The sequence below is a fragment of the Saccopteryx bilineata genome, chromosome 11, assembly GCF_036850765.1.
Source record: "Saccopteryx bilineata isolate mSacBil1 chromosome 11, mSacBil1_pri_phased_curated, whole genome shotgun sequence".
NCBI classification, from domain to species: Eukaryota; Metazoa; Chordata; class Mammalia; order Chiroptera; family Emballonuridae; genus Saccopteryx; species Saccopteryx bilineata.
In genome coordinates, this window is record NC_089500.1 from 29,476,905 (window position 1) to 29,485,426 (window position 8,522).

An 8,522-nucleotide genomic window follows, 5' to 3' on the forward strand; every position below is an offset into this window, starting at 1 on the left:
TAAAGTAGTTTACATATTTTAGTATTTACTATGGTGTAAAGGGGAAATGGCTTCTAATACGCTTTTGTTTTTTAATTTAATTGGTTCACATGAGCTTCATGTGTGTTTTGTAAGTAAGGAAAAAGTGAATGAGAGAAGGATGTTATATTACTTTGAGGCAGGTGTTTAACTTAGCCCTTGGAAGTTCTACTTCCACTGAAGAAAGTCTTCAAAGAGCTGAACAGGCTACTATTGCTGAAATTCTCCCTGCTCTCTGTTCTTTAAAGGAGCTAATATTAATTCAACCTTCAAGGATGAATGACCAAAATCTTTAGGATCTACTTCTTTGTTAGATGGGCATATAAACACAATAATGAGGATGAAAGGGACTACTCAACTTAAGACAAGGCAGAATTTGGGGTATTATTGAGATAAATGGCTGAACAAGGTTCTGTTACACCGAGATTAAATCACAACACCCTGCACAATTATCTTTTCAATGTATGGCTTGAAATAAAATTATTCAATTTTTATAAAGAAATAAAATGGTATAACAAATGCACTGACATGATGTTTTCTTATCCAAATATTGGTCATATTTTCCTGGGAATCAGTACACTCTCTGGAAAAAAGATCATCATTGGTGTTGGAAGTTGAAATATTTAGCAACATAAATTTAGGCAATATTTTTTCTTATCCCTCTACTTACAGCCTTCAAAGGATTACTACAGGTTTCTCTTTTCCTAATAAAAGTTGCCTTTCTCTCTCTATTCCCTTTGTCTCATGTCTCCCTTTCTCTTTTCTTTTCCACATTATAACCCTAATTTTCTATGCCACAATTCACATTATTTACACATTACATTATTTTGTGCAATTTATGGTACTGTCTTTTTAAAACTTTTATAATTATGGTACCATAGTTTAATAAAATATTTTGCATCCTTTTTCTCTCCATGTTATGTTTATGAGATTTAATCATGTTTTATATATAGCTCTATTTAATTCACTTTAACTTAGTATTCTGTTGTTTTAATTTACATAATTTATCTGTTCTACATTTGTTTCTGTATTTCATCTATGTTGAAAAATATAACCAGCATTCATTTATTTCCACCCCTGTAAATTATTCCATTTAGAAATGCCCAATAATTTACTTATTTATCATACAGATGATGGGTACTTTTGTTGTTTCCAGGTTTTTAAATTTAATTTTTATTATTACAAATCAGGATGAAATAACCACAGATGTACACATCTCATGTATTGAATAGTCTATACCCATTTTTTGCAGATTAATAATGAGAATAAAACTTTGTCTAAATTGCCATATTTCAGTAATTATAATATGCATATTTTTCATATTTAACATCTCTGCAATTGGAACACATCTTAAAATTGGTCGCATCTTACAATCACTCTAAGCCAAGAGGGCATTTGTGATGGGAAATATGCTACTTAGGCATTAATTTAGTTGTTATTCTTGGTGGCATGACAAGATAACTACAATTTCTCAAAGTTTTAGTCAACAAATCATTTAGGATCATACCTAAATGATTGAGGAAAGAATATGGGTCCTAGTAGTTTTCTGAAAATTTTCAGTTGATATCATTTGGTAATATCAACAAAGCACCTACATTAAAACATAAAGAGGAGCTCAGGTCTCTGCAGCTTGGGTGACATTTCTGGAGATCATTGTAAAGCACTCATAAAGAAAAAAAATGGCCAGCATTGTTGATGATGCTGAGTATGATATTGTACGAAAAACATGGACAACGGTGACTCTAAATGGAAAAGTAACTCAGAAAACTTGGCTCTGAATGGGAAACTATTTCGGTAATACCATAAATAATTTATTTCACTTATATTTTTCTTTAAATGTACGCACAAAATATATGTGTATAGATATATAGAGATAAACATGCATACATGTAAGCATAAGAGTTCTTTAAATAATCTTTAACGAAAGTTTGTGTGCATGTTTGAGATTAGAAAATACTTAGGTATATTTAATTGGCAAACATATAATTATATGTCCTATACTTCATAAAATAGGGTATATTATTTTAAATGTTGATATCTGGTATTAGTCTTCCTTGTTCTTCAAAATTGTCTTGGGTATTCAAAGACCTTAGTTCTAACACAGAAATTTTATCATAAATTTACAAACTTGTTGAAATTTTTTTTTTTGCAAGTCCATCAACATGTAATTGTGGGAGAAATTCAATCTTACAATATATGTTTTCTTCAATAAGTCTTTATAATTTTCTCTATAAAGTCCTGGCATATTTTCAGATAAGATTAATTATGCTTGTTAGATTTTTTTTTCATTTTAAAAGGTATAATTTTAAAATTATAATAAAATTACATGAATGAATCAATTTTTCTCTACTGAGTCAGAAACAAGCAGACTTGATGAACTCTATTAATTCTAAGCACATGTTTATTGATTGTCTTGCACTTTCTGTATAAACAATGATAATGATACTTTTCTATCTACCTTTCTGATCCTTTTAGACTTTATTTACTTTCCTTATATGACTGCCAATGCCAGGCCTGCAGTACAACATTGAAATGAAGTGGTGATAGTAAACATTCTTTTGGCTTTTGAAATTAAAGGTAGGATAATTTTAGCTTTTCACCATTAAATTTAATATTTGTTTTACATTTTTTTGGTAGATACTGTAGATTTCCATGCTGAGACAATTAAGTTGTACAGGAACTAAAATGATTGACTAGCACTTTTCTGTCCCAAACTGTAATCATTAGCCACATGTGACTAGTTAAAAGTTGTGAACCCTGAGGAGGGATAAACATACTAAGAAGGGCTCCTGGTGGCTAACTAGGCTCAAGTTTTTGGGGTTTTTTTTTTTTAAGCACAGCCTAGCAGGCATTTCTTCATAGGGGTCTCTCACACGAACTGCAACATGGAGAAGCCTCTGCACTGGACCACCTGCCTTTGCACTGGACTGACTTCCTGCACTGCGTTTCTGCCATCTGAGCCAGCCCTTACTTAAAAATGAGTTCCTGGAATTCTATTTCAACAAATAGGACCGAGGCTTCCCCGTCATATCATTGATGTGCCGCTTCAGCAATCAAAGTGGCTCTATTCTGACCAATCAGGACAGTGCTTTTTAGACCCATCAACCTGTGAGGTTTCATAGTTCTTATTTGCATGAGAACTGATGAATCAGGAACCAGAGGCGAGGCCTTCTGTCCATATAAGCCAGCTCACCTCTGGCTCTGGGAGTCAACTATCCTTTTATACTGAAGAACAGTAACTGCATTTCCCTGACTGAGTTGAAACACTGAAGTGGTCTTAACAGAGCAGAGCTGAACAGACCAGTGCAGCACAAAGCAGGCTGACACAGAGCAGAGCAGACCATAAAGGAGCAGCGTTGTTTTGCAGAAAGGATCCTCCTCACAGCCAATTGAACTATTTTGCACTGAATAAAGTTTGGCACCAATGACCACTGACCACTCCCTGACAATACATTCCATGAGAAAAAGGTTTGCTGTAAGATAACAACTGACTTTAAATCAGTTGTTAAATAGTATCAAATACTTTCTTGTGTTTAAATAATTATACAGTTTTTTTCCCTTTGGTCTAAGTAGTGAATTTTATTAATAGATTTTTAAATTGTAATACATATTTATATTCCTGGGATATACTCAAATTGACATTGAGTAGGCTTGAACACACTGCAAAATTCCATTTACTACTGTAAGAGAGGTTGTTTATTATGGTGGTTAAATAAGATAGTCTCTAAAGTTCTATTAACTATTGGGTTCCAATACTGGGCTTATCATTTACTAGCTAATTGATTTTCAGTCAAGTACTTAGCCTCTCTGTACTTTAGTTTCCTCACATACAAAATGATAAAAAAAAAACAGTCCATCTTTCATAAGAGTAATATAAGATTCATGTGACACAATAGTGTATACCTGAGAAGGGTAATATGCATATAGTAATTACCATTTCATTATTTTTTAAGTAAAACTAAATCGTACTTTATTTGGTATTTTAGTTAAATATGTCTATTAATAATTTCTAAAACATTATTATCCTTTTCTGGTTTGAATGAGATATCATATTAAATGTTAAAATGATTTGAAAAGTATTCACTCTTTTAAACAACTGTACAGAGGTATGATTGGTATACAACAAACTGCACATATTTAAACGGTACAATTTGATAAGGTGTGAAATATCTATACACAAGGGAGATCATCATTACAGTCAAGGGACATCACTCCCCCATGTCGCTTTTTGTCCCCGTATAATTCTTTTCTCCTGTGCCAGTGGGATCACTGTTCCTTAGGTAAGACTTGATCTGCTCTCTGTCACTGCAGATTAGTTTGAATTTTTAAAAAATTTATATGACTTCAATCACACAATATGTATTCTTTTTCATCTGGCTTCTTCCACTCAGTTCAGTTGTTCTGAGTTTCATCAATGATGCCTGCATCAACAGGTCCTTCTTTCTTTATTCTTGAGGGGTGTTTTATTATATAAATATACCACCATTTGTTTAACCGTTCACCTTCTGAGGAACATATAAATCATTTAAACTTTTTGGCTATTATAAATAAAAATAATATGAATATTCATATACAAGTCTTTGTGTGGACATACACTTTCAGCATTCTCATGGGTAGACACCTAGGAGTGAGAGGTCTTGGTCATATAATTGATGCATTCTTAACCCTTTAGAAAACTGCCAAAATGTTTTCTAAGTATAATAGTTAAACTATTTCATCACCCCACAAGTAGTACATGAGAGTTATAGTTTCACGTGATGAACCTTTTTCTAATATTAGACTTTCTGATAGGTTTACAGTGGTTTCTCATTGTGGGTTTTTTTTGTTGTTGTTTGTTTGTTTTTTCTGTATTTTTCTGAAGCCAGAAACGGGGAGAGACAGTCAGACAGACTCCTGCATGTGCCCCACCGGGATCCACCTGGCACACCCACCAGGGGGCGATGCTCTGCCCCTCCGGGGTGTCGCTCTATTGCGACCAGAGCCACTCTAGCGCCTGGGGCAGAGGCTGAGGAGCCATCCCCAGCGCCCGGGCCATCTTTGCTCCGGTGGAGCCTCGGCTGCGAGAGGAGAAGAGAGTGAGAGGAAGGAGAGGGGGAGAGGTGGAGAAGCAGATGGGCGCTTCTCTTGTGTGCTCTGGCCGGGAATCGAACCCAGGACTTCTACACGAGAGGCCGACGCTCTACCACTGAGCCAACCGGCCAGGGCCTCTCATTGTGGTTTTAAATTAAACTTCTCTAACATTTATTTCTCATTCATACATCTTCTTTGATAAACTATGTGTTTAAATCATTTGCCCGTATTTTTACTTGATTATTTCCATTCTTATTATTGAATTCTGAGATTTCTTTGTTTATTCTAATTAACAGTCTTGTACTAGAGATAAGTTTTGCATTTATTTTCCTAAAAGAAAATGGGACTTGTATTTTTATTCACTTAGCAGTATGTGTCAAAGTTTTTAATTTTGATTAAATCCAATTTATCTCTTTTTTTTCTTCTTTTCCTAGTGAGAGGAGCAAAGACAGAGACAGAGACTCTTGCATGCACCCCAAATGGTATCCACTTGGCAACCCCTATCTGGGGCTGATGTTCTGCCCATCTGAGGACATAATTGCAACTGAGCTTTTTTTTAGTTCCTAAGGCAGAGGCTTTATGGAGCTATCCTCAGTGCCTGGGGCCAATGTGCTGGAACCAACTTAACTATAGCTGTGGGAGGGGAAGAGAGAGAAAGGGGGAGAAAGAACAAAGAGAGGGAGGGGTGGAGAAGCAGATGATCACTTCTCTTGAGTGTCCTGATTGGGAATCGAACCTAGGATATCCACATGCCAAGCTGATGCTCAACAACTGAGCCAACCAGCCAGGGCTAAATTTTTTAAATTTTGTTGCCTTGGTATTGAATCTAAAAATTTTTGCCTAATCTTATAAAAGTGTTCTCTTATGTTCTAAATGTATCATAGCTTTTGGTTTTTTATTTAATTCTATTCCTAAGTCTGAGTTAGTTTTCGTATATGCTGCAAGATATGGATCAATATTAATGTCTTTGCATAAAGTACCCATTTTTTCCAGTACTACTTGTTGAAAAGACTATACTTTCTCCACAGCATTGCCTTTGTGCCTTTGATGGACATCGGTTCTTCATGTATTTTGAATCTACTTTTAGATTTTATTTTGTTCACTAAATCTATATGTCTCTCTCTTCACCAATACCACACTGTCTTGATAATTTTAGAATAATAAGTCTTGAATGTGGGTATTTTTAGCCCTCTGAATGCATTCTTTTTGAAAGTTATTTTGGCTATTCAAATCCTTTACATTTCTATGGAATTTTAGATTTAAGTGGTCAATTATTACAAAACTCCTGCTCATATTTTTATTTGGATTGTGTTGAATCTATACAGTAATTGATTTTGCAACAAAATGACTTTTCTCAATAAACAAAGCATGTTCTTTTTATATGTGCTCTTTAATTTTGCTCTGCAACATTTTGTTGTTTTCAGCATGAGGGTGTTGATATACATCTTATATTAGATTTAACGCCAAGTATTTTACATTTTTTTGACAATAGAGTAAATGGTAAATTTAAATTCCTCAAATTTTTGTTGCCAGTATATAAAAATAAAATTGTTTTTTGAACATAATTATTCTGCATGGCAGCTTTATTAAACTTACATATTTGCTTTAGCAGTAGATTTCAACAGACTTTTAATAAATTTGTATTTTATCAGCAAATAAAACATTTTATTATTTTAAGTTTAGTTTTATTTTCCTTTTAATCTGCATGTATTTATTTTATATATTCATGCACGCATAATCAAATATATTGTTGTACTATTATTTTGAACAAAATGTTATCTGTTAGAGCAATGAAAAATAAGAAATGCATTTGAATGAAATGATGGATATTAACTAAACTTATACATTTTACTATATATGTAAGTTAAATCATTATGCTTACTCCTTAAAGTTATACAGTGCTGTATGTTAACTCTATTCCAATTAAATTGGGAAAAAAAGTAAGAAAACTAAGTTTTTATTATACTTTCACTTTTTCTTTGATTCTCTTTTTTACTTTATATAGATCTAAGTGTCTGACCTTTATTCTTTTACTTCTCTCTAAAAACCTTCTTTTAACATTATCTGCAAGGCAGGTCTGCTGGCAACAAATTCCTTCAATATTTGTTTGCTAAGATGGTCTTTCCTTCATATATTTGTAGAATAATTTTACTGCCTACAGAATTCCAGGTTGCTAGTTTTTTTTCCTCTCAACACTAAATATTTCACTCCATTTCCTTCTTGCTTGCATTGTTTCTGAGGTATATTAAATGTAAGTATTTATTTATTTATTTATTTATTTATTTTTACTTTATGGTTTTATTATTTTCCCTTTGGCTTCCTTCAGAAATTTTTCTTTATCTTTGAAATTCTATGGTTTGAAATGTATATATCTCAGTGTACTTTTCTTGGCATATATTCTGATTGATGTTCTCTAAGATTCCTGCTTCTGTGGTTTGGTGTCTGATATTAGTTTGGACAAATTCTCAGTCATTATTGTTTCAAACGTGTCTTCTGTTCCTTTCTCTTTCTTGTCCTGGTATTCCCATTTCATGTATGTTACAACTTTTATATTTTCCCACAGTCCCTGGATATTCTGTTTTGTTTTTTTTTAAATTTTTCTTTCCTCTTTGTTTTTCAGTTTTTGAGAATTCTATTAATATATCCTCTAGCACAGACAACTTTCTCAGCCATGTTCCATCTACTAACAAGCTCATTAATGGCATTCTTCATTACTATCATGGTATTTTTTTTTAACTCTATTATTTATTTTTGGTTGTTTCTTAAGATATTCAACTCTCTGCTTATATTATCATGTGTTTTTGCATATTGTCTCTTTATCCAGTAGAGCCCTTAGCATAATAATCGTAGTAGTTTTAAATTGCTGGTCTGATAATTCCAATATCCCTGCTATGTCTGGTTCTGATGTTTGCTCTGTCTCTTCAAATTTTTTATTTGCTTTTCTTATGCCTTGTAAATATTTACTAATAACTAGACATGATATTCTAGGTAAAATGAACTCCTGTAAATAACTCTTTAGTAATGTTGTGGTGAGATGTAGGAGGCGAAACATTCTATAGTCCTATGATTAGACTCAGTTTTTTATTGAATCTATTTCTCTGAACTGTAAAATTCACAAGTGCTTCTCAATTATTTTCGGCCCCTCTTAGGTGAGGCAGGATGGCTAGGCTGGATTAAGTTGGGTACTTCCCTTTTTTCGGGTTAGGTAGGCTCTAATAAAACCCCAGCAGGTAGGCTTTTACATTAAAGTAAGCAGACTTTAGCCATGCCTTTGTAGATCTGTCTGTCTCTTTAGATTTACCAGTAATTTCTGTTTTCTGATAGACCCAAGAAAAGTAATTGACTTTAGTTTGTACATTATTTTCCTACTGTATGGATAAGAGTGACAATTCTGAGCTCTTTGTATGTCAGAGCTGAAACAAACACAATTCTTT

At 33.3% G+C, this 8,522-nt stretch overlaps 1 non-coding gene across 1 annotated transcript; it reads right to left on the minus strand.

The window, feature by feature from the left end:
* Positions 1-5,147: 5,147 nt before the first annotated feature.
* Positions 5,148-5,223, minus strand: TRNAE-CUC (transfer RNA glutamic acid (anticodon CUC)). Its single transcript has one exon. It is a non-coding gene; the product is annotated as a tRNA-Glu (tRNA).
* Positions 5,224-8,522: the final 3,299 nt, after the last annotated feature.